The sequence below is a fragment of the Schistocerca piceifrons genome, chromosome 3 (genome assembly GCF_021461385.2).
Source record: "Schistocerca piceifrons isolate TAMUIC-IGC-003096 chromosome 3, iqSchPice1.1, whole genome shotgun sequence".
Lineage (NCBI taxonomy): Eukaryota > Metazoa > Arthropoda > Insecta > Orthoptera > Acrididae > Schistocerca > Schistocerca piceifrons.
The window spans coordinates 323,142,241-323,169,355 of record NC_060140.1 but is presented as its reverse complement, the minus strand read 5'-3'; the positions used below and the strand labels follow the sequence as shown (position 1 = coordinate 323,169,355).

The 27,115-nt window shown below is 41.3% G+C and overlaps 1 protein-coding gene across 3 annotated transcripts in view; it reads right to left on the bottom strand.

The window, feature by feature from the left end:
• LOC124787894 (glycoprotein-N-acetylgalactosamine 3-beta-galactosyltransferase 1-like) overlaps positions 1-27,115 on the bottom strand; it is a 343,470-nt gene that overhangs the window by 61,615 nt on the left and 254,740 nt on the right. The window lies entirely within an intron of this gene.

Sequence of the window (27,115 nt, the reverse complement as noted above, 5' to 3'; positions counted from 1 at the left end):
TTCCTACATTGTTCTGCATCAGCAACTAAACATCCTGAAGCTACATTTGACTACTTTGAATCTAAGTTCACAGGAAATTTTTAGATGTACTATCAAAAATGAACGTACACTGATTTCTCCAGTGGTAAACAGGTCACAACCATCATCTTTTACATATATGAAGATGGTATCTGTTCTTTAGGACATGTCCGAAAGAACAGATACCACTGGTGATCTTGCGGTTCTCGAAGAATGAAATTACAATGAAATCCAGACCTTTAGCTGCTTACATGCATTGATAAATATTGATGGGGACAGTTGAAAATGTGCGTCCCAAACGGGACTTGAACCCGAGATCTCCTGCTTACATGGCAGGCACTCTATCCGTCTGAGCCGCCAACAACACAGAGAATAGTGTGGCTGCAGCGACTTAACTCTGGCACGCTCCCCATGAGACCCACATTTTCAGCTTACTGTCCACATACTGCATTTGTAGTGCCCCTGCCCACTATACTCATTACTCGCGGCAGTCAATCTACTGATTTCCGTAAGAGTTCAGGCAATGTGAGTGCATCTGCACTGAAGAAGATCATTGGCCGGTAAGCATTCTCTATATGAATATGGTATCTGTTCTTTCAGACATGTCCGAAAGAACAGATACCATTGGTGATCTTGCAGCTCTCGAAGAATAAAATTACAATGAAATCCAGACCTCACGGGGAGTGTGCCAGAGAGAAATCCCTGCAGTCGCATTATCCTCTGTGTCCTTGGTGGCTCAGACGGATAGAGCGCCTGCCATGTAAGCAGCAGATCCCGGGTTCAAGTCCGGTCGGGGCACACATCTTCAACTGTCCCCATTGATATTTTCGCCTGTAATCAGCTAAAGGTCTGGATTTCATTGTAATTTCATCATCTTTTACAGTCTATTTTTCATTAATGAAACAATTTTGGTCACATATCATACGTTAACAAATAATAAATGGTATCTTTCATGTATAAATATTCATTACATCGAATTACTTAGACTTAATACTCAACACTTAAAATATCAAACATTTATCGAAGATGTTTAATATGACAAACTATTTTGGCAAATACGTAGCATCAGAAATCACTCAATATTGTCTTTCACTAAAAATTTAACTTCGACAACTCGTGCCACAGCCTAGCTGAAAATTAGTTCAACCTACAGGTGCAATTCTCAAACGTCTATTGTCATCATGTGATAACTCCTGTGCAGGTAGCGACATCTCTGTTAGGGTTTTTTCTAACGAAGACAACTTATTATGTTTCTGAGCTGTAAATCCAATACAAAGATACATTTATCAAGTGAATCACTTCTTTGTTATTATCAACACACTATAAACACTTATACACATAAAATGAAATATATCATGCAGAACCTAAAAATATTTCCATATGCAATGGTTGCACACAAGTTAGGGTTGCCACTGGTCCCAGTTTTGTGATGATTGTCCCTAGTTTTCTATAACTGTACAGGAGTATGATGGAAGACTCTCAAGTCCCTACTTTTTGTGGTTTATTTTTACAGTTTTACTTTTTTTACATCATAATGCATAATTTTTTAATTTCATAGTCTTTTGTTTAACATCTTATTTTTGTTAGCAAAGGTCAATATGTGTAAAATACACATCAGCAACAGGCGAATGGGTTTGAAAATCAACTGTTTCACTGCTTTGTTTTCATAACAGTGTCGAGTAGGCAGTGGTATTTATGGAGTGGTCAATTAAAAGAAGTATTGAAATCTTTCATTCCTTCACTGTTTCTTAAAAGCAAAATGTTGTTAATAGTATGGTGAGTTTGTTGTTTTCTGGAGTCCAGTTTATATTTACAATGCTCAGAAGATTAAGTGAAAACACAAATAGCAGTTGCCATGAATGTAGTGACGACAGTTAGAATGAAACAAAACAAAACAAAACAAAACAAAAACAAAAACAAAAAACTGAAAAGAATGTGCAGAGGCCTTAATGAATGGTCAGAGCATAAACAGTTCAAGACATGGTTAGCTAAATGTAATGACAAAGTGATGATAAACTGTATATAGTGTTTCCTGCCCCCCCCCCCCCCCCCCCCTTTTTCAGTAAAAAGCATTTACCAAGAGAGTAAGATAAACTTTCTTTTGCATCAAGTTCCAAAAGTAAATGGATTACAAATTTTTTTAGTGTAAAATATTCTTCTACAGAAAATGATGTTTCAGCAGCGGAACTGTCACTTTTATCTCGTGAAGTTACGTGTAACCATAATCATATTTGTTCTAGCTCATTGCTTTCCACTGATTGTGGTATTTCCATAGGAAGTACATTTTTCAAAGTCTTGATGTTAAGTCCAAAACTTCATTGTGGGTGTACAAAATGTGAGATGCTGGTACAAAATGTGGACTCAGCAGAACTCACAGAAAACGAATTAAAAAGGCACATTTTTCTCTACACCAACAAATGGGACAATAAAGGTACAGTAATACTAAATGCTTTCCTGTGCCATTAAAAAAGTTTTCTGGGGTATCTGGGGTAAAGGTTAAATTACTAAGCATCCATAACTATGAAAATAATCAATTTTTGACAATAAAATGCAATTGGATAGACAAAAAAAATACACTCATGAAGTGGCAGTAGGAGAACGCACATATAAAAAAATGTTTTGCATACGAAACCTTTCAGAGCCAGTGACTCCTCCTCCTGGCAGAAGACGTGAGAATGAAAAGGGTAGAATTCAGGAAAGTCACCCAGAACCCCGGGTCATGGGAGACTTATCAGACTGGATGAGAAGGAAAGATTTTCCCTCCACAGATTCCCATTTGAGTTCATGAAGCATTTCTGTAATACTTGCATGTTGCTCGAACATGCTGGTAACAAATCTAGCAGCCCACCTCTGAATTGCTCCAATATCTTCTTTTATCCGGTCTGGTACGGATACCACACAATTGATCAGCACTCAAGAATAGGTCATACAAATGTTCTATATGTTGTCTCCTTCACAGATGAACCACACTTTCCTAACATTATCCCAATAAAGTGAAGCTGACCACCATTCACCTTCCCTACTACAATCCTTACATGCCGTTCCATTTCATATCGCTTTTCAAACATTACACCTACACTTTTAATCAATATGACTGTGTGATGTTAAAGATATTGGTCTATAATTTTGTGGATCTTTCTTTTACCCTTCTTATAACAGGAGTCACATGGCTTTTTTCTAGTCACTTGGGAACTTTGTGATGTGTGAGAGATACGCAATAAATGGAAGCTATGTACAGGGTTAATGCTGTAGAGCAGTCTTTGTAAAACCCAACTGGGATGCCATCCAGACCTGGATACTTATTTGTTTTCAACTCCTTCAGTTTCTTCTCTACACCAGGGATGTCTATTACTATATAGTGAACAAAGACACACAGACAAACAAAGCCAGAGCATCCTGAAAATGTTATTGTTGTTGTCGTCTTCAGCCCAGAGACTGGTTTGATGCAGCTCTCCATGCTACTCTATCATGTGCAAGCTTCTTCATCTCCCAGTACCTGTTGCAACCTACATCCTTCAGAATCTGCTTAGTGTATTCATCTCTTAGTCTCCCTCTACGATTTTTACCCTCCACACTGTTCTCCAATACTAAATTTGTGATCCTTCGAGATACCTCAGAACATATCCTACCAACCGATCCCTTCTTCCAGTCAAGTTGTGCCACGAATTCCTCTTCTCCCCAATTCTATTCAATACCTCCTCATTAGTTATGTGACCTACCCATCCAATCTTCAGCATTCTTCTGTAGCACCACAATTCGAAAGCTTCTATTCTATTGTCTTAACTATTTATCGCCCAGGTTTCACTTCCATAAAGGTCAAAAAATGCCTATTAGACTGGAAAGGAAAGCATTAAGAAAAAAAGTCATATGCCATATACTAGTACAGGGTCCAGTCACATTAATGTGGCCACCACCTATAATCAACATCAGCGTGCAACAACCACTCACAGATGTGGGTGGCAGTACTAGCAGGACAGGGGATATATAGTATGCAGGGGGGAATGCAGAGAACAGTGCAGTCATCGTCCTAATGCAGATATGGAGCGATTTATCTGATGTCGGCATTACGAGGTGCATTCAAGTTCTAAGGCCTCCGATTTTTTTTCTAATTAACTACTCACCCGAAATCGATGAAACTGGCGTTACTTCTCGACGTAATCGCCCTGCAGATGTACACATTTTTCACAACGCTTACACCATGATTCCACGGCAGCGGCGAAGGCTTCTTTAGGAGTCTGTTTTGGGTACTGGAAAATCGCTGACGCAATAGCAGCACGGCTGGTGAATGTGCGGCCACGGAGAGTGTCTTTCATTGTTGGAAAAAGCCAAAAGTCACTAGGAGCCAGGTCAGGTGAGTAGGGAGCATGAGGAATCACTTCAAAGTTGTTATCACGAACAAACTGTTGCGTAACATTAGATCGATGTGCGGGTGCGTTGTCTTGGTGAAACAGCACACGCGCAGCTCTTCCCGGACGTTATTGTTGCAGTGCAGGAAGGAGTTTGTTCTTCAAAACATTTTCGTAGGATGCATCTGTTACCGTAGTGCCCTTTGGAACGCAATGGGTAAGGATTACGCCCTCACTGTCCCAGAACATGGACACCATCATTTTTTCAGCACTGGCGGTTACCCGAAATTTTTTTGGTGGCGGTGAATTTGTGTGCTTCCACTGAGCTGACTGGCGCTTTGTTTCTGTATTGAAAAATGGCATCCACGTCTCATCCATTGTCACAACCGACGAAAAGAAAGTCCCATTTATGCTGTCGTTGCGCGTCAACATTGCTTGGCAACATGCCACACGGGCAGCCATGTGGTCGTCTGTCAGCATTCGTGGCACCCACCTGGATGACACTTTTCGCATTTTCAGGTTGTCATGCAGGATTGTGTGCACAGAACCCACAGAAATGCCAACTCTGGAGGCGATCCGTTCAACAGTCATTCGGCGATCCCCAAAAACTATTCTCTCCACTTTCTCGATCATGTCGTCAGACCGGCTTGTGCGAGCCCGAGGTTGTTTCGGTTTGTTGTCACATGATGTTCTGCCTTCATTAAACTGTCGCACCCACGAACGCACTTTCGACACATCCATAACTCCATCACCACATGTCTCCTTCAACTGTCAATGAATTTCAATTGGTTTCACACCACGCAAATTCAGAAAACGAATGATTGCACGCTGTTCACGTAAGGAAAACGTCGCCATTTTAAGTATTTAAAACAGTTCTCGTTCTCGCCGCTGGCGGTAAAATTCCATCTGCCATATGGCGCTGCCATCTCTGGGACGTATTGACAATGAACGCAGCCTCATTTTAAAACAATGCGCATGTTTCTATCTCTTTCCAGTCCGGAGAGAAAAAATCGGAGGCCTTAGAACTTGAATGCACCTCGTATCATTGGCTGTCAGGCCAAGGGTGGAAGCATTCCCAAACTGGTTAGGTTTGTAAACTGTTTGTATGTGCTGTGGTTAAAGTACATGGTGCATGGAAAAAGGCGCTATCCAAAACTGGCACTGAGGCAACTGTGGTACACCACTGATCTAGATGACAGGGGTGAACGACTGCTGTGGAGATGTGTACGGGTGAACAGCATGCAACTGTTGGGCAACTGACCACCCAGATGAATGAAGCAACTACCAACAGCAAACGTTCCTGCATATAGGCCTCCACAGCAGATGCCTGGTTCATGTATCCATGCTGACTGCTTTTCATCGGAGTAGCAACAGGTGGCCTTTTCAGATGAATCATGTTATACGCTCCATTGGACAGATGGCCTTTGGCATGTACAGCATGAAGATTCGAAAGCAAACACCTTGGAACACTCGTTGGAAGGGTCCTGGCTGGAGGAGGAAACATTATGCTCTGTGGAATGTTTTTGTGATATTCCCTGGGTCAGCAGTTGGCAAACTGGAGCTCGCAAGCCATATGCGAGTCTAGAGTGTGGCTCTTCTCAAGTGCGCTTGATCACTTACATTTCCAGAAAGATAACACATCTACACACATTATCGAGTCTTATCTTTGTGTCATATTCTACAATGTTTTGCTTCTGATCACATGTCCCTGCAGAAGATATTACAATTATAGCCAAAATCTGCACCCCTGCTGCTGGCAATTCCACCTGCTTCTGTCCAAAACGCTTTGCCGCCTCTGGAAGGTTCCTCCACCAGTGGCACTTTTCTCTTCTTTCACTGTCATTCTGCAAATTTAGCGACCAGCAAGTTTCAGTCAGTCTCCACACTTCGGGGGGGAGGGGGGGGGGGGCAGGTACATGATTCATCCACGAATTGAGTGAGCCAGGCAACAGCAGTTTCATTGTGCAGTGGTTATTGCTGGTTGAATCTGCAAATCCCATGTGAATGACAAAAGTACCTACTCGATGCATAAGGTTACCTAAATATTTTCCATTAGCTGCAAACACTATAGGTATTTTTGTCATCACTGTAAGAATTAGCATTGTTATCTGTTAGTGTCATCAGTCTTCTTCTCCTTCTCCTTCTGCTGCTCCTTTTACATCCTCATTGGACCACTTCTGTCAATGATTTTCTGTATATCTTCATCAATAGGTTTTCTTTCAGAATTGCCCAGCATCTTTTCATTAGTTCTGATCTTTTTCATCGTTCCTCATCTGCAAATGCCCTTTTTACTGTTCGTTCTTGGTCTATTTTTGGTTTAAATCTTACTTCTATGTTTTTGAGTTCCTTTAAATTTTCTGTTTTGTTTTGCAAATCGTCCATGGTTAATTTTAGTTCTTTCTTATCCGCACTCCCGATTTCCTTAATCCAGCTTACTTGTTGCTTCATGTTCTAAACCTTCTCTATAATTTTTCTTTGTAATCTGGTTTCCAGTGTCCTCGTAGTGTGACCCAAAAAACAAGAGAGATCTTATTTTTCCATATAGTACCTGTAATAGGGCCAGTTCACTGTATATCACTTCATTTGGCACTATCCCCACTGTCCATCTTTTCGATGTTTCTTATTTATGCATATTCTAGTTAGTCTTCTCTCTACTTATATGATTTTGTCAATTCTGCTTTATTATAAAAAAAAATGATGCATTTTTTGGTGCCCTATCTGATGGGGCTATAAATAACAGGGAAATGGACGAAAACCGTGAATTTGAAATTGAATGGACAGAAAATTTCGCGTTTACTCAAAATTTAATGTTTTTCCAACCTATCTCACTTGTCAGGAAAAATTTGCACACAACAAGAAATCAAGTTTGGAGAGAGAGTTTACAAATAATCACATTTCATTTATTATTCAGTATCACGTTGGTGATGCTAGGAATAATGCAGTGAAGAAACTTCAGGACAGTCAAGAAAAATCAAGTTCTATGTTCAGTTACTGAATACTATCTTACAACGATAGTATTATTCCAAGTTTTGTCAAGATACTGGTAAGAGAGGAAAACTATACACAGATGGCAAAAATATAAGAGAGCAGTTCGAAAAGTAAGTTACACAAATGGTCGCACTTCTTTTTTCCCACAGTACTGCTGCGTTACGGGTATCACATGCGTCAGTGTGCTATAGTGACAAAGTGACAATACGATTCCTGTGGGCGAAACGTCTAATTTGCACACCGATCACCGTGAAATTCTGGCACTATATCAACTAAATGCAGTGTCGCGTCCAGTGAAATGGTGCCAACGATTTCACCAAGGCCGCACATATGTGGACGATGCTGATGGGGAAGGAAGGTAAACGATATCGACCACAGACGACAACGTCCAAGCAATCGAGGAAGTGATTCGTGGTAACTGCAGATTTTCCGACGTTCCGGGATCAAACAGCATTTCTCGAATGGCTCTGTGACCACGGGACGAATTTCTACCGTCGAGAAACTGAACGATTGGTAAAACGTTACGGCCGGTTTTTTTTCCGAGACTTGGTGACTATGTCCAAAAATAGTGTCAGGAACCTGTACCACTCTGAAGCGTAGTGCAACATTAAATAAATGTTATTTGGCCTCCATTAATAATGTGCCAGTTACTTTTCTAAGTCCCTTCGTATAAGCAATTCTGCGGTTTTAAGAACAACGCAGATATTCTAAAATTATTAGAGTTAGCACTGCCTGCTAAAACTATGAAAGATGGAGGAGCCAAAATGTCTTCAAATGTAACCAACCAACAAGTCGAAGATCTTAAATAACTTTCAGCTCTATCAATACTAGTTCGTGAGTCTTGTGGCACAAGTGATACAGAGGAAGTTTCGCTTCTTGTACAATGTAACTGAGTGCACTGAAAAAATATCACAGCCCATTCGATAAAACTGTATTTATTTCAACAGACTGGGCGGAAGGCATTACCGGCATAAGAAACAGTTGTGTTGCTATTTTGAAATAAAAAAATTAAGCACGAGATACATACCATTGCCTCACTTATCAAGAAGCGCTTTGTGGGCCGACATTAGCAGAAGAAATTTGGAAAGTTATGGAATTCGCGATTAGTAAAATATAAACTCCATTATAACTAAATGGATAATCCAAGATACAAGGAATTCGAATGTTGGAGACTACCTCAATAGCATTCGCAAGTAACAGCGCTGTGGTTAATATTTCAGTGGAACTGTTTTCACGTAATGTGGATTGTTATCGTTTTGTTTGTTGAGGCAATGGCATTGAGCTGATATTGTATACAAGGGGTGTTACCGTATTAGTAGCTAGTACAAAGAAGAGGGACTGCTGACAGAATGCGTGGAACAAAAACTCTTCGCCAGGCAAAAATTTTCGCACTTTTCTAACGCTGCGCGATTGCTCGACGAGTGGGGAATGCTGAAACACAATACTGAGTATTGTTTCTATACACAGTTTCAAATTCTAACAGTTTCATATTCGCTACGGATAAATTCGTCGTGTTGTATACATGGAAGAAGCCCGGAGATACTAGAAGGTATCAGATAGATTACAGAATGGTAAGATAGAGATTTAGGAACCAGGTTTTAAATTGTAAGACATTTCCAGGGGCAGATGTGGACTCTGACCACAATCTATTGGTTATGACCTGTAGATTAAAACTGAAGAAACTGCAAAAAGGTGGGAATTTTAGGAGATGGGACCTGGACAAACATTAAACCAGAGGTTGTCAGAGTTTCAGGTAGAGCATAAGGGAACAATTGACAGGAATGGGGGAAAGAAATACAGTAGAAGAAGAGTGGGTAGCTTTGAGGGATGAAGTAGTGAAGGCAGCAGAGGATCAAGTAGGTAAAAAGACGAGGGCTAGTAGAAATCCTTGGGTAACAGAAGAAATATTGAATTTAATTGATGAAAGGAGAAAATATAAAAATGCAGTAAATGAAGCAGGCAAAAACAAATACAAACGTCTCAAAAATATAAAAATGCAGTAAATGAAGCAGGCAAAACCGAATACAAACGTCTCAAAAATATAGAGAGTCTATACAAGGGCGATGTACTTGAGGACAATATTATGGAAATGGAAGAGCATGTAGATGAGGATGAAATGGGACCTAAGTCGAAACAAGGCCCCGGGAGTAGACAAGATTCTATTAGAACTACTGACAGCCTTGGGAGAGCCAGACCTAACAAAACTTTGCCATCTTGTGAGCAAGAAGTATGAGAGATGCCAAATACCCTCAGACTTCAAGAAGAATACAATAATTCCAATCCCGAAGAAAGCAAGTGTTGACAGATGTGAAAATTACCGAACTATCAGTTTAATAACCCACGGCTGCAAAATACTAACGCGAATTCTTTACAGACGAATGGAAAAACTGGTAGAAGCCGACCTCGGGAAGATCAGTTTCGATTCCGTAGAAATATTGGAACACGTGAGGCAATACTGACCCTACGACTTATCTTAGAAAATAGATTAAGGCAAACCTACGTTTCTCGCATTTTTAGACTAAGAGGAAGCTTTTGAGAATGTTGACTGGAATACTCTCTTTCAAATTCTGAAGGTGGCAGGGGTAAAATACAGGGGCTATTTACAATTTGTACAGAAACCAGATGGCAGTTATAAGAGTCGAGGGGCATGAAAGGGAAGCAGTGGTTGGGAAGGGAGTGAGACAGGATTGTAGCCTCTCCCCGATGTGTTTCAATCTGTATGCTGAGCAAGCAGTAAAGGAAACAAAAGAAAAATTCGGAGTACGTATTAAAATCCATGGAGAAGAAATAAAAACTTTGAGGTTCGCCGATGACATTCGCCGATGACATTGTAATTCTGTCAGAGACAGCAAAGAACTTGGAAGAGCAGTTGAACGTAATGGACAGTGACTTGAAAGGAAGGTATAAGATGAACATCAACAAAAGCAAAACGATGATAATGGAATGTAGTCGAATTAAATCGGGTTATGCTGCGGGAATTAGATTAGGAAATGAGACACTTAAAGTAGTAAAGGAGCTTTGGTATTTGGGGAGCAAAATAACTGATGATGGTCGAAGTAGAGAGGATAGAAAATGTGTACTGGCAATGGCAAGGAAAGCGTTTCTAAAGAAGAAAAATTTGTTAACATCGAGTATAGATTTAAGTGTCAGGAAGTCGTTTCTGAAAGTATTTGTATGGAGTGTAGCCATGTATGGAAGTGAAACGTGGACGATAACTAGTTTGGACAAGAAGAGAATAGAGGCTTTTGAAATGTGGTGCTACAGAAGAATGCTGAAGATTAGATGGGTAGATCGCATAACTAATGAGGAGGTATTGAATAGAATTGGAGTGAAGAGGAGTTTGTGGCACAACTTGACTAGAAGAAGGGATCGGTTGGTAGGGCATGTTCTGAGGCGTCAAGGGATGTCCAATTTAGTATTGGAGGGCAGCGTCGAGGGCAAAAATCGTAGAGGGAGACCAAGAGATGAATACATTAAGCAGATTCAGAAGGATGTAGGCTGCAGTGGGTAGTGGGAGATGAAGAAGCTTGCACAGGATAGAGTAGCATGGTGAGCTGCAGCAAACCAGTCCCTGTACTGAAGAGCACAATAACAAACAACCATAAAGTAGCTTCAACGAGTTCTAGGACATTGTCTGAAGTCGTCAGGAAGTCACAAGACGTTTGTCCTTCGACATGAAATACTGACGTGGTCGGATTACAAAGTAGGATTACTCAGTTGGAGCCGAGAGCTATATTTGCTCATTGTTCGGTGCATAACCTGAATGTGGTAGTACAAGATGCGATGCAAGGTCTTAGTTGTGTGCGAGACTTTCTTCGTGAATTGGTATCATTTGGAAGACATTCACCAAAGAGGTTAGAGGTGTATCAGTCGCTACAAGAAAACACCAACGACGATGTCTTCGAGATACCAGTCTGTAAAAGCCCTCCGTTATGCTTATGTCTATTAGGCTACTTAAGGCTCCGTAAGAAGTAATATTGACATCTAAGTACAAGGAAATAGGAACAGACTGTTGTTTTGAAAAAACAATTACAGAAACGAGAATTTATTTTTCAGATATCACTGCAGTCAAAGCTTGGCAATTTAGCATCTGAAATTATGCAATCGGAAAATATAGAGCTTGATAAAGCGTATTCTCTTGTTCAGATGCAGCTGACAATTTTTCTTGCTATCGACACAATATTGAGGAAGCAATGTCATCAGCTACATCTTTGGCAAAGAAACGGGACATTTTAATGGCTGTTTGGACATCATTGTAGCCAAGTAAAATAGCAAAAATGAGGGTATGCATAATGTTAACCATTTCTTCAAAATTATTTTCCCAAAATTTATAAATTCTGCTTCCGATAAAAAGATTCACAATCCAGTAGTCACTCTTCAGAATGAATGCCAGGAGGATTTACCCAGTAAATTTTCGGACCAAAAAAGCTCTGCAAAAAAGAAACATCCTCATTAACCACGACACTTGATTAACAAAACTATCAGTAACAGAGAATTCAATCATAGCTGTAGCGTTCCAAATTAATGCACAAAATTTTATCTAATTTCAACTATTTCTGTTCCTGTTTCTTTTGCTGAACTTTTGGTTTTGAAGCTCATACTTATAACGCACTATCTGTGAATTCTATGGCCCAAGGCAGAGTTAGTGAACTCAGCCTACACAGTATCCAAAGTGATCTATTGATGCCAGTGAAATAATCAGTACCGTCTAGCAAAGAAAGTCCATCACATGGTCAAGTTTCACTACAGGTCAAGTTGAGTACAGTGAGGTTTAATAAATACGAACCAATCAAATAACAGAACTGCAGTCCTCCGCTTATTGATACTGACTGCCAATCACTATAATGCGTTAATTTTTAATAACATTTACAGGTATTAATAATTTTTGTTTAATACTGTGAATACAGTAAACGAATGATCTCTCTGTTTATATTATATGGAGTTTTACAACACACTCCATGAATTTACTGATTCTACCTGCTGTAAAGAAAATTACGTTAGTTAATAATAGGTTATGCATTTTATGTTAGGGGGTCAGAATTATTATTGCGTTCGTCCAAATACATTTTAATCCGAGTTTGGTATCATTTCTGTTGCTTTTACGTCAGCTGTGTTTCCGACTGAGCTTGGATAGTCTCAATGTATGCTTACAGTAGCAGTATATTTTGCTTTATCACAGCACACATATTTATGACACAGGCAGTGCTAATAAAAAATTATAAACGAAAGGTGATCATTTTTAAAAAAGATCGAGACTCCCTAGAAAACAATATACTACATTCCACCATTGATAGACACCCACAGAAACTTTTAAATGTCGGCGGCCTTGCCTGGAATAGTACTCCTGATACATATAATCAGCTCACAAAAAAGTAGAGTTTACTGGTTTTCCTTATTCGTGTCTACATATTCATGTGAACAATCATGAAGCATGAAACTTGTCAAAGGTGAATTAAGAAACTACATAGAAATTTGACTTACCGAAACTTTCCAAGGTGATGAAAGACTACTGTTCACATTAGTGTTTGTCAGTATGTCATTATTTAATTTTATGGATACCTTACAATTTAATTTTATCTGTAAAGAACATAGTAGTTAAGTATGATATGAAGTTTTATTCAACGTACCTATCGTTTATTTAAAACTTAATACTTAACGTTTATTTAGTTAACTTCAGACAGCATTGAGGAGGGGTGAAGATGTACTGTCGAGTATTTAGAAAAGTATGTTGAATTCGTTTGGTCATACAGAGAGGACGAACGAAACGAGATACGCAAATCAAGTATATTTATTTATTTATTCTTCACGATTACACCCATTAGTGGATTACTTATTCCTGTTACCTATTACTACTACGGAAAGAACTAGTATATGAGTGCGGACTGGAGAGTTGGAAGAGGTCGATCTGAGCGAACGCACCACAAGAAGAATGAGGATGTTTTTAGCACAGGTTAACTTAGGAGTACCCTGACTAACAGTGTATCTACATATATAGTTTAAGTGAAAAAATTTGGCTCTCAAAAGAAATTTGAGTAATTGTACGATTGATATTTTTGGTTCTTTGGATTAATGAGTTTGCCCATCACCGCCCTAGGTGATCTCGTCATTCTGGAAGGCACAACGGATGAACACAAGTAATCGTGTAACCTTGGGGACCAAGTCCGCCCCTACGCGCGTTTTGTTTTTCCTCGGCAGGTCGGCACCTACCGACAGGGCAATGCATCGTGTCGCACAGCTCACAGTGTACATACGTGGCTCAAACACCAGAATGAGTTTAGCGTACTCACTTTGGCACCAAACTCCCAGGATTAAAACCCACTCGGGAATTCGTGGGACCAATTCCATCACACTGTAAACAACATGGACCCTCAACGGAGAAACCTATCGCAACTGGCCACGGCAGTTGAGTCGCCATGGCTCCTTTCAGAACCTCACTGACTCTTCCTGCACGTCTCGCTGCGGACCGCACAGCGAAAGATGGTTATTCAGATTTTTCACAGGTGGTCGCATTAATGTGACTGAGAAGTGTATTAGGAGAGTGACAGAAATGATACAGTACTTTATTGTAGTAAACAATACGTAAACACGTGAAGTGCAAGGTTCAGTAATGTCACTTCTGGTATAGGTTCTATGGGAAATAAGTTTTTACTGGAGGTGCACGAAAATATGTAAGTAGTATAGAGATTACATTATCATTAGATTACTGAAAGGCCATGAAGGTTTTACCTACAAAGACTGCAGCGTAGTTTAACTGTTTTGTACTGACGGGATAGAACACTCACTGAAGTGTGTAATCAGTCAATGACTAACCGTGGAGGTCCTGAAAGAATGACTTGGGCATTAATGCAATTCATCTCTACCAGTTGTTCCTCATTGCAAATCCATCTCATTCCTTTCACTTTTCAAACAAATATGAGAAATTATGCCTTGATGAAACTGACCGATTTTTCTGAGAAAAACTGGTTGACTGGTTCTGTATTTGGCTTCAATTAAAGCTTTACTTCAGAGAGAATCATGTACAACATTACAAATTATGTTATGGCAGAAATAAACATGAAAAAGAACATCAGGCATTTTGTATTACAATATATGGATAATTTAAAATTAAACTGTATCATTTAAACTAAAATAAATGAGTGATATTTAGTTTTATACAAGCTTATTACCTCAATCTGCTACAAACATACTGATTCTTGTACTCCAGTATTGTTGTAGGAGATGAGGCAAGGACACTTCTTTGCTAAAGTGAACATCTCATTAAACCACCATTCCTGTCATGTCTAGCAAATTATAACACACACACATGTTGCCCCGCGTGGCGTCGCCAGAAATAAGACTTTCAACCCGGCGGCCGAACTTCTCCGGATGGGGCCTCCCAGCCAACAACATTTTGTTTTTGTTTTTGAAACACATTAATTTTCTAATCATGGGTGTACATTTTTTCCTCTTTTAGACAACCACAACATTTGCTCCACTGACTAAGTCCCGAATTCCCCGCCTCATTGTAACTAATTTTCTGAACTGTCAAAGAACCATTTCTTGAAAGTTTTGAGTACACTCTTGAGGTCCCTTTTTTAAGAAACTATGAATAACATTTTTGTAAGCTCTTAACAATTTATTTTTAAACTAATTAATAGTATTTTACCAAGCATCGTTTCAGAATTTAATTTGTCTAAACTATTTTTCTAAGGTCTTGGCATGAGCTGCCCATAAATCTCCAGGAACATTTTTCCAAATACACTGCACAACAAAATTAAAGGATCATTTTTTCGAAACCCTGTAACTGTCTCCCATTCCGACGCACTAGTTTGAAATTAGACTCAGAGATGCCTACAACCATTCCCTGCAAAAGCGTGGTGATCTACAACGTCGCCCTGGGCCTCATCGACGCTTCAAATAATAAGGTGTCGACGTGCGAATAACAAGGCCACAACCCAGAAGTTCATGTGAGGTTTAAGGTGGGTAAACGATGTCATCCACGGAATTTGAATGTGACTCGAAGCTGCAAAGGGACTTTATGCTTTTCCAGCGCTTCTGTCGTGCGCTCTCTTGTGGCGGGGGAGGGGGAGGTTGCTACATTATCATGTGCGTGAATAAAACGGCAAAGGGTCCCTCTAAGATCCCCCAGGAAGCAAACCCTCGGTGGCACCCACGCACCTTTGTTGCGCATTTTCAACATGTATATTTCGGAAACTTCGACGCGGACTTGGTCTCGCGGCTGTTCTAATGCCTGACGGTTAGGCAACCCCTTCAACACGTCTGAGGTGACGTTTCACCTACATTCAGGCGCGAGACGAAATTGTTGTCGAAGCTTCCGACAAGTGCATCTTATAGAGCTCAACAAAGGTGCTACCAAGCGTGTTGCAGAACTGGGAAAGGGGGGGGGGGGGGGCGGAGGCGTGAGAGTTTCTCAGAGGGACCTTTCGCCGGCTTATTCACGCACATGATAATGTAGCACCCCCACCCCTCCCCCAACCCCAACCGTGATCAAGCCACCGGTGAGCACGAATCAGAAAAGCTAATGAAAAAGCGTAACACCCCTTTGCTGCTCAGATCACGTAAAAATTTCATCTAATGGTTCTGAACGGTCTATTGTGTTTCCACCCTGTATGCCAGAGCACTACATTCCAAGGGTGTCAGAGCACCTTCAATGGGGTTGCAGTCCCACGGTGTGCCCTTAGAGTACATCGAAATGCCCAGGGTGCTGGCAACAGTGTCGAACGTTGTCAAGAACTAAGCCCTGTTGCTCATCGCACAACAAAACTATCGTTCCCGACGGCGAAATGTGTGGGAATAAACGCCCCGAAGGAAGGGGTGGTTTCACTGACGCCCTTTATGTTCCTACCCCCTGATTCTGGGTGTCTGAAATGTTTCCCTCCGCCACCCATCAGAAAATCGAGTGATTTCAGCACTGGATGTCGCAGTTGTGGCCCCTACCCCCAGACGCGGCAAAAGAAGGGGTGAAATTTGGGTGAGAGGGGATGTGACGATCTTCTCATCTTCCAACACGTCCACGATGGCTTTGGGCAGAATTGGGGTGAAATTTGGCGCCAATGTAACATCATTAATCACCTTAAAGCTTACATGAACTACTGAGCCCGAGTTTTCGCATGTGTCGGAACTCTTGCTGTTTGAAGCGTCGCTGAGCCCGAGGGTAACGTTGCAAGGCGCCACGCTTCTGCACCATCACATGGGAAGATTGTAGGCACCTTTGGGCCAAATTTCAAACTTATGCTTCGGTATGGGAGGCAATTATGGGGCATCGAAAAAGTTATCATTTAATTTTGTTGTGCAGTGTATTTGGTTTGCAATATTGTGAATTTTTGAGCAGAAATCCAAATTCTTGGGTTTTATATATTAAGACCTATTAAACTTTCAGGTAGCTATCTTCTGAATATTTGGATGAAACTCCGTTAAGTAAAAACTTTGTCTCCTCCGGAGAACATTTTCTCAAATCATCTGCATAGCCTGCCAATTTTGGAGTGGAATCCCAAAAAATTAAGCCGAGATTCATCCCACCATACAGGTCAAGTACAATATTTGTCCTCTTCAAGTTTTATCATGGATTATTCGTTTATTTTCTGACACTGTCTTAGTCGTTCGCAAGGGTAGAGAGCAAGTGACGGCATTTGCCCCCTTCTATAATCTGAGCTACAGACTTTTCACACAGAATGCTCAAGAAAAATTTAACATTTTCTTTGCCACGGCGGTTATTTCGACATTTTCCTGCATTCAAGGCCGTTGTGAGGGTACATAGAACATTGCCAAAACAAGTCCCCAAATCATTCACTGTCCCTTCCTCATAAATCCATTATCGGGCTCAAGAAAGGGACCATTCCAACACGCTGGCGCACGAAATCCTGTGCCTGTTCTCAGTTATTTTAACATGGGTGTAGTATACTTGCCCATCATCCGTCTGCAGTTCCTACAAGAGTACCCCCTCCACCTACTGCTGAACAATTGTCGCACCAAAACCGACCGATCGCCGTGTCATTCTCAGCCCATAGGAGTCACCGGGTGCGGGTATGGAAGCGCATGTGGTCAGAACACCGCTCTTCCGACCAGTATCTGACCGGGGCCACTACTCAATCAAGTACCTCCACAACTGGCCTCAAAAGGGCTGAGGGCACCCCACTTGCCACCAGCATTCGACACTCCCATCCCAGTGCTAGCCTAGCCTTCAGCGCTTAACTTCGATCTGATTGTAACCGGTGTTACCACTGCGGCAAGGCCAGCAGCTAGTTTGACATTTACCTGTTGTTAAGGAAGAGCCATCACGGCTTTGCTGACACACATTTTAGTTTTATCAGCCGCAGAGTGATAGTAGTAGACTCTAAAGAATACGACCTTGCTATTGTACACTTGGTGTGTTCATCTGTATTTCATCCATGGACACAAACGCTTCAACTGAAACAAGAAAACAGCATTTCCGCGCCATAAGAGAGGAAAATTGTATGAAAAATCTCGGTGCAGAGCTCCAATTTAAGAAATTGTGTGTTCCCAGACTCTATGAGGTCCTACATAACACAACATGCTGTCATCTCATTTCAGTCCCTGGCTGTTAATAGCCGGTTATATCGGGCAGTCTGTGATTATTGTGGTAGGTTTCCCACACAACTCATCGAATGCTGGCCTGGGTTACACATAATCCACACAATGTAGCTTTGAAAGGACATGTTTAGTTGTGCCAGATAACTTAAAAAAAAATTGAAGGCATGAAAGTAATGCACTAAATGCACCAACATGATCAGATGTGAAGTTTTGTAAGCGACAGTGTTGTAAGCAGCTTAAGTTCAATAAGTATTTTAAGTTAATTTCACTTTTTTCACTCTGAGGAGCATTAATCAGTGATATTTTCTGTTTTGTTAATAATAATAATAATAATAACTGCTCATGTTTTCTGTTATCAAAAAACGGAAATTTGAGAAACTTGCTCCCTTTTGCACAAATTTCTGCGGACGGACATGAACACTGCCATTCTTGGCTCAAATTTAATATTTTTATGCCATTCTGTTAAGACAAATTGACATGAAGATGATGGAGGCTAATTACGAGAGAAAATACAAATTATCTCTCGTGTTTGAAGAGTGATATTAGCACAAAAATTTCAAGCCTTATGATCGATTGACCTTCATTTTGACTGTCACACTTCAGCAAATCACTAAAATGTTAAATGACTCTGAAACTGGGACATCGTCTGAAGTGCTGTCTGCAGGCAGCCGCCAGAGAGCTCTGCTCTGCTTTAGTCTTTATATCCGCCTAAAATAACATAAAAATTCTGTTAGATGTCTATTAGAGGCTCATAGCAAGTCAAAAATGTGTTGTTAATTTTAATAGGGCCGGACATTTTTTCCTTTTCGTTAGTGAAAGATACGAAATTTCGCTATTTAGGGTATAATTTCAAACTTATCACATATGTCGAAAACTATTGGAGTTACTGAACAACGGATTTTTCGCAGATTACTATAATACGTCGCTCTGCAACAGAGCTTTCCCAAGTTTCGCATATCACAACATTTGTTGTGAATAAGCTTCGAAAAATGACTATTTTTGTTAACACTTAACTCAAAACAAGCACAAGTTTCTATTTGGCACAAAAATTCTGGAATTTACTATAGTCTCTAAGAGCGTCAAAAATCTGTCCGCAATTTTAACTAGGGCCGGAGTTTTGTTTCTGTCTTGAAATAGGCGAAATTTTCGCATCAGGAAAAGTGTCCTAGTTCAGAACGGACAGATGCAGCAGGCCCGCTTGCTGTGAAGTGCAGGCCCGTAACGGGATGACCCTGCGCCAATGGCACAACCCCCGAATTTTATGATTTCGCAAGCAGGTCTCACACAAATGAAGCAATATTGAATATATTGACAAAAAGTACTGCACACAACAACTTAAATGAATCATTGTAGCACATAACATACAAATTTCATAAACTTTTTAACGAAACTGACAGTAAAATGGAAATCCGTATTTTATGATTTGTGGCTGCTACTGTAAAATGGTTTTGGTGTTTGCATAATAAAGTCATGGATAATGAAGAACAGATTTTAATTGCTCTCCATAAATTATGATGCACGAACTATTAATTTGAAATAAAAGAAAATGGATTTAATTAAGAGTTAACAAAATACCCCGTTCAACAAACTGTGTTTCTATTATAATTGTACTTTGCATTTTCTTGCATTGAGAGAAGTGCACTCAATGTTTGTCACTGAAATCAGGTTTTAACTGCTGTGTTTTACTCTGTTGTTAAGACAGCTACATTCAACAGTCTGCTTTCACATCTATAATCATGACGAACACAGCATAACTGTCAATAACACGAGTAGTCAACCTTTTTTACCCACCGTCCCCTTCTCCATCTTCGTTACAAGCAAAATTTCATAATCGCCCATCTGTTCGACAGTAGTGGTGATTTATAAAGTAGGGAAGTAAAATTTATAAAGCAGAGTTACAGTAAGTTAAAGAATATTATAATAACAATAATAAAATAATATATGGGAGAGAGTGTCACAGAAATGATACAGGAGTTGGGCTGGACATCATTAAAAGAAAGGCGTTTTTCGTTGCGATGGAATCTTCTCACGAAATTCCAATCACCAACTTTCTCCTCCGAATGCGAAAATATTTTGTTGACACCGACCTATATAGGGAGGAACGATCACCAAGATAAAATAAGGGAAATCAGAGCTCGTACAGAAAGATATAGGTGTTCATTATTTGCGCGCGCTATACGAGATTGGAATAATGGAGAATTGTAAAGATGGTTCGATAAACCCTCTGCCAGGCACTTAAATGTGATTTGCAGAGTACCCATGTAGATGTAGATATAGAAAATAATCCCTTGCCAAACACTTCATGCCGAAATTTTATGAAAACCTAATGAAAATCCCTACCGTCTGCCGTCCACCACGAAAGCTGGGATGCACACTTTTGGGGGACCAGGTTGACTACGTTGTCCAGAGGAGGAGGAGGAGATTAGTGTTTAACATCCCGTCGACAACGTGGTCATTAGGGACGGAGCACAAGCTCGGATTAGGGAAGGAAAGTGGCCGTGCCCTTTTGAAGGAAGCTTCCCGGCATTTGTCGTAAGCCATTTTGTGGGAAACCACGGAATACCTAAATCAGGATGGCCGGACGCGGGTTTGAACCGTCGTCCTCCCGCACGCGAGTCCGGTGTGCTAACTACTGTCCCACCCCGCTCGGTCAGTGGCCTATAACCACCAAGACTAAGAACTCAGGGAATATTATCTACCAGTTACAAGAGGCTCATTATTTATTCTTTTTTATTTTTTATTTACGCAGTAAACTACACCAACCGAAACTTGGGAGCAGCAAAACTACTGGTTGGAGGATCAAGTAAATTACAGATCCCTGCAGCTTTTCTGCTTGCCTCCTCGACCGTCGCGTCTCACCCACGCCCTCAGTCGGCAAAAATCGGCCAGCTTCGGAACCTTTGTTCAAACAATATAACGATGAGCTTCAGCACCCGCTCGCCGACCTTTCACATTAGGACTGTGTATAGTTCGCGAACGAACTAATTCCTATGAACTCTTTCGGGAAAGGAATTGTTCAGAGCGGTATTTCTTTTTGTGAACTACCGTCCTCTCACGCTAAGCTTCCTCTGCCTACTGGTAGCCAAAATGTCCAGGCAAGGATCTCTCCGAACTTGATACTTAGTACACGCCATTCCCAGGACCCAAGCGTCTGAAGTTCTGAACTGTGCGAACTGCGTCTGATAGGAAGACCGAAACCGTTTAGTTAGTTCACTTCTATTGAATTGTATGTTAACCCGCAGTGGTCCACAACCCCACGATGCCGCCCCACACCGAACCCAGGGTTACTGAGCGGTTCGGCCCCCCCAATGACCCCCCCCCCCCCCCTTCCCAGGGAACGTCTCACACCAGACGAGTGTAACCTTTATCTTTGCGTGGTAGAGTAATGGTGGTGTACGCGTACGGGGAGAACTTGTTTGCGCAGCAATCGCCAACATAGTATAGCTGAGGCGGAATAAGGGGAACCAGTCCGTATTCGCCGAGGCAGATGGAAAACTGCCTAAAAACCATCCACCGGCGGATTCGTGCCAGGAACCAGGCTCTCCTTCCCACTCCGGAAAGCCGTGCGTTAGACCGCTCGGCTAACCGGGCAGGCTTATCGTTTGTTCACTTAGCTCGACCTTGAGTACACGGGTAATCGATAGTCACGTGCCAAAGAGCTGGTGTGACAGAAAAGGTGCACCACGGCTCACCCTTGTACTTGGTTGGTCGGACGCGGGTTTGTAAAACGGTAACTGCTACTAGGTCGCACCGGTTGGCGGTAACTGTATGCAGCACGAAGTCTTCTGATTTCTTTCCCATCTTAACCCTTTAATGCATAGTGTAGCCGATCAGCTACAGACTTCATTTCTTTGGTGTATCCTATACAAAGCAACATTTTGTAACAAATTCGTTCTATAGTTAAGTGTATACATTCTACTGTAGCAGCTACGCTGCTAGTAGTTTTTCATAGCGATCGTAAATGGCAGGATGAACTGAACCAGTTCGACAATCAGCTGTGTGGATGTACTGCCGCGCGTGCGTTTTGGCGGAAAGTAGAGACCTTTTTTGGTGTTTGTGCACTGATTTGTGGGTTTGATAATTATTATTTTTTATTTTGAAAACGTATGCAAATATGGTGTAGACAGTTAATTCGAGTGTCTTTACCATAGATTTGAAATTAGGTTTTGTGTTTGTAGCGATTATCAACAATAATGCTTTGTTAATTTAATTAAAATTTTTTTGAATATTTTTTCGTAATGTAGGCACTATAAACTAAACGTGGTAATTTTTACAGCTTGAAATAAAACATCATGCATTTAAGGGTTAAGAATTAATTTTTGTGATCTATTAAATAACCATCAGTTTCTCCTATTTGAAGACCCTGTCAGATAAGAAAAAGAACTAGGAAGCAAATAAATACGCTTTGTAACAATGGGAATAATTTAATCATTCCAGTAGTGGTTCGCACTTCCCAGGCTCCCAAATCTGGATTGGGTTAAAATTAAAAGCACTCAGCCCACACCAACGAAATGATTGCATAAAAAATATTTTTAGAAATATGCAGACTGGGTTTGTTCCTAAAGCTCATTCAATCTTTCCAGGCAATAAAATTTTGCTTTCCGAGTTATTAGTTCAAGTGTTTTTTTAAGTGCCCTTATTTATTGTACTTTAACATTAAAAAGGAATTTGAACCGCAGTACAACTGCGGTTAATGGAACGAAAGGGGGGGGGGGGGGGGGAAGCCGTTTCGGATAACACTTTTTCTGTTAAGCCATGAACATCTAGTACGTACTACAGTGTTGTATTGTAACACAGTAAGTATTGTTTAAAATATGGGTCACACGAAATCAAAAATCTCCTTGAAAGCTACGATTATGTTCTTTGTTAAGTTAAAATTACATTTCTTTTAGGAAGCTAAGGATTTTGTATGTAACAACTTTAAATTAACTCCTGTTTCATCAGCATTGTTAAGTTTAGCTCTTAGTATACCCTTGGGTATAATCTTCAAACTCTGTTTTAAAAACTTCAGTTGCACCTGGGTCAGCATATAATTATTCTCCATATACTTTCAATTGCCAAATATCGTATTTGTTTTTAAACCTGTTTAACTACCCAGAGCTTGAAGAGAAATCTTTTATTTCCTGACTAACACCTCAGCTAACTTTTCCTTGCAATGTCGTGCCAGTTAAGGTATACCTTTTCCTCGTTGTTGGGTGCACCAATGATATGAGGTTCGTCAGCAAGTCAGATATTTTCTGTGGTTTTTTATGTTTTTCCAGAGCTTGCTCTAGAACCTTTCATTTCGACTTCATCCATTCTGAAACGGTACAAATACCAACTCTGCAATTAGCCGCAACAGTATTAACTTAAGTTTCTTTCTCAACTTAACTGACAGTAACTGAAGTATCAACGAAAGTAACCACAACACACCATACCACAGATACACATCCACACAACAGAAAGAAACAACTCGAATGCACTATTGTCAGCAGTGCAGCTTTATTTAGACTGCTGAGTCGTCGGGTCGGGAAGCAACTCATTGTCAGGCATTCATATCACCCATCTAACCGCAGCCCTAGCACTTTCTCGCCTCGAATTATTTTCGTGCTGAACAGTTTTTTTCTTTTTTTTTCGTGGGCGTTTCGGATAACTCGAGTTCGGTTAGCCGGGGTTTAACTATTACTCCGTCGAATTGCAGCAGTTGAATGAGAAAAACTATCTCAAAAGCAACGGTTCCATAAAAAGAACTACTTTGTCCATCACTATTTAACATCCTACAGCACCACAGCGAGGTAGCAGCAAGAACCGCAATGTCGAACACGTGCGAGCTATGTACGCGATAACTGTTACCACATCGGTAGTAGTCGTTTCCTTGCAATGCTACTTGGACGAAACGGAACTGTGACGAAAGTATACGTTTAAACTGCGGGCCGAGGAAAACGCTTCTTTTTTGCAGGCAAGAAATAGATAAACGAGGGTGAGAAAACTCGCGCATTTTTTCCGGTTAATTCTTAAACTGTCTTCCTTTCCAGTGGGTCTGTTTTTGTGCCCTCTATGTGCCTGTGTCCTTGGCCGGTAAAATGTCAATTAGTTTAAATCGGACTGTAGACTACGCAGGAAAAATCCTAGATGCTCATGCTCCGCTACTTGTCCGCCTTCCATCGTGTGCGGTTGGCTACTCAGCACTGGCAGTGTCGCCCACGCCGGAGGAAGGAGCGCCTGGAATGGGGAAGTAGCGGCCATCAGTAAAGGCACGACGCAGGGGGGAGAGGTGGAGTGGGGAGGGTGGGCGCCGTGCTGAGCTGGCGGTCGCGGGCGACGCCTCGCTGGGGTCGCCACGGTTGCTGAGGTGGGCGGCGGCGCGCGCCGCTGAGCCAGCCAAATGCCGCCGCGTGCGGCGTCTGCAGGTGTCGCCCCAGCCAGCGGCCGGCGCCAGCGGAACTCACACTCGAGGCTAACACACGGTTCACAAGACTTTGTACACACGTGAATTTATTTTGACGTCACACACACGTTCTACCGAAGACCGCGGGAACTGCTTTCGACTTTTGGTACCGTTCGAAGCAACGTGCCTTTGTTTATACAAAAAAGAGCCTAAGAATCCTGCACACCTGCCTAATATCGTGTAGGGTCCCCGTGAGCACGCAAAAGTGCCGCAACACGACGTGGCATGGACTCGACTAATGTCTAAAGTAGTGCTGGAGAGAACTGCCGTCATGAATCCTGCAGAGCTGTCCACAAATCCGTAAGAGTACGAAGGGGTGGAGATCTCTTCTGAACAGCACGCTGCAAGGCATCCCAGATATGCTCAGTAATGTTCATGTCTGGGGAGTTTGGTGACCAGCGGAAGTGTTTAAACTCATAAGAGTGATGCTGGAACCATTCTGTAGCAATCCTGGACGTGTGGTGTCTCGCGTTGTCCTGCTGGAACTGCCCAAGTCCGTCGGGATGCACAATGGACATGAATGGATGCAGGTGATCAGACAGGATGCTTACGTAAGTGTCATCTGTCAGAGTCGTATCTAGACGTATTAGTGGTCCCATATCACTCCAACTGCACATGCCCCATACCATTACAGAGCCTCCACCAGCTTGAACAGTCCCCTGCTGACATGCATGGTCCATATATTCATGAGGTTGTCTCCATACCCATACACGTCCATCCGCTCGATACAATTTGAAATGAGACTCGTCCGACCAGACAACATGTTTCCAGTCATCAACGGTTCAATGCCGGTGTTAATGGGCCCAGGCGAGACGTAAATCTTTGTGTCGTGCAGTAATCAAGGATACACGAATAGGCCTTCGGCTCCAAAAGCCCATATCGATGATTTTCCGTTGAATGGTTCGCACGCTGAAACTTGTTGATGGCTCAGCACTGAAATCTGCAGCAATTTGCGGAAGGGTTGCACTTCAGTCACGATGATTGATTCTGTTCAGTCGTCGTCGGTGCCGTTCCTACAAGATCTTTTTTCGGCCGCAGCGATGACGGAGATTTGATGTTTTAACAGATTCCTGATACTCACGGTACACTCGTGAAATGGTCGTACTTTAAAATCCCCACTTCATCGCTACCTCGGAGATGCTGTGCCCCTTCGCTCATGCGTCGACTACAATATAACGTTTAAACTCACTTAAATCTTGATAACCTGCTATTGTATCAGCTGTAACCGATGTAACAACTGCGCACAGACACTTGTCTTTTATAAGCGATGTGGACCGCAACGCCGTATTCTGCCTGTTTACTTATCTTTGTATTAGAATATGCATGCCTATTAACAGTTTCTTTGCCATTTCAATGTATTTGCAAAAGAATTATGAGGGACTTAGTCTCAGCCATCTACACTATTTGACAAGCTGCGACACTGTCGCGAATAAAACAGTGACTCGTATATACAATAAGTTTCACGTCTGCAGCAAAAAATGGGAAAAACATAAACACACTCGCAGATTGTCTACAGCTTAAAAGCAATAAATAGACCATAATGAAAAGTACTACTGACAAATATATGCATTTGCGCGCCTTAAGTGTGAAGAGGCATACCTGCTTTATAAAAACAAAGTTCTAATATACTGCAGCCATAGTGGCATCGTCAAATGTTAAATGCAGAATCAGCACCAGCTTCGTCAAATATATCATATGCACGAGTCGTGTTCTCAGTAGCACTACTGTTCAAAACAAGCTGCCGTATAGTACCCACAAGATGTTTGTGTTGCAAGTTCACCAGATGTCGCTAATGTCGGCATACACCAGTTTTGAATAATTAATTGAACAGCGAAAATAAGTTTGTAATGAGCTAATAACGTATAAAAGGCATTATAGTAATAAAAAGCAATGAAATAGAACACGACAAAGTAAGATTGTTAAAAAGAGGAAGAGCTAAGAGACAGTAGTTGACATATGCTCTAGTAACAGTATTCTAGATAATGACATAAGTAATAGGCCGAAAGTGCAGGAGGTCAGGTCCATATGTAGGAGGATAAGAATGGAGAAACTTCAGGATAAGGAAATCAGGCACAAGTACATAACAGCTATCTCAGAAAGGTACCAGTTAGTTGAATGTAGTCAATTACAGTCATTGGAAAAGGAATGGACAAGGTACAGGGACACAGTACTAGAAGTGGCTAAAGAATGCCTCGTAACAGTAGTGTGTAAAAGTAGGATGAAGCAAACAACTTGGTGGAATGATACAGTCAAGGCAGCCTGTAAAAGGAAAAAGAAGGCGTATCAAAAATGGCCACATACTAGAACTTAGGTAGACAGAGAAAGTTATGTTGAAGAAAGAAACGAAGCCAAACAGGTAATTGCAGCATCCAAGAAGAAATCTAGGGAAGACTTTGGAATCAGGTTGGAGACTATGGGTCAAGCTGCTGGAAAACCATTCTGGAGTGTAATTAGCAGTCTTCGAAAGGGAGGTAAGAAGGAAATGACAAGTATTTTGGACAGATCAGGAAAACTGCTGGTGAATCCTGTGGATGCCTTGGGCAGATGGAGGGAATATTTTGAAGAGTTGCTCAATGTAGGTGAAAATACGATCAGCAATGTTTCAGATTTCGAGGTAGAATGGGATAGGAATGATGATGGAAATAGGATCACATTTGAGGAAGTGGAGAAAATGGGCAATAGATTGCAGTGCAATAAAGCAGCTGGGGTGGATGAAATTAAGTCGGAACTCATCAAATACAGTGGAATGTCCGGTCTTAAATGGCTACACAGGATAATTGAAATG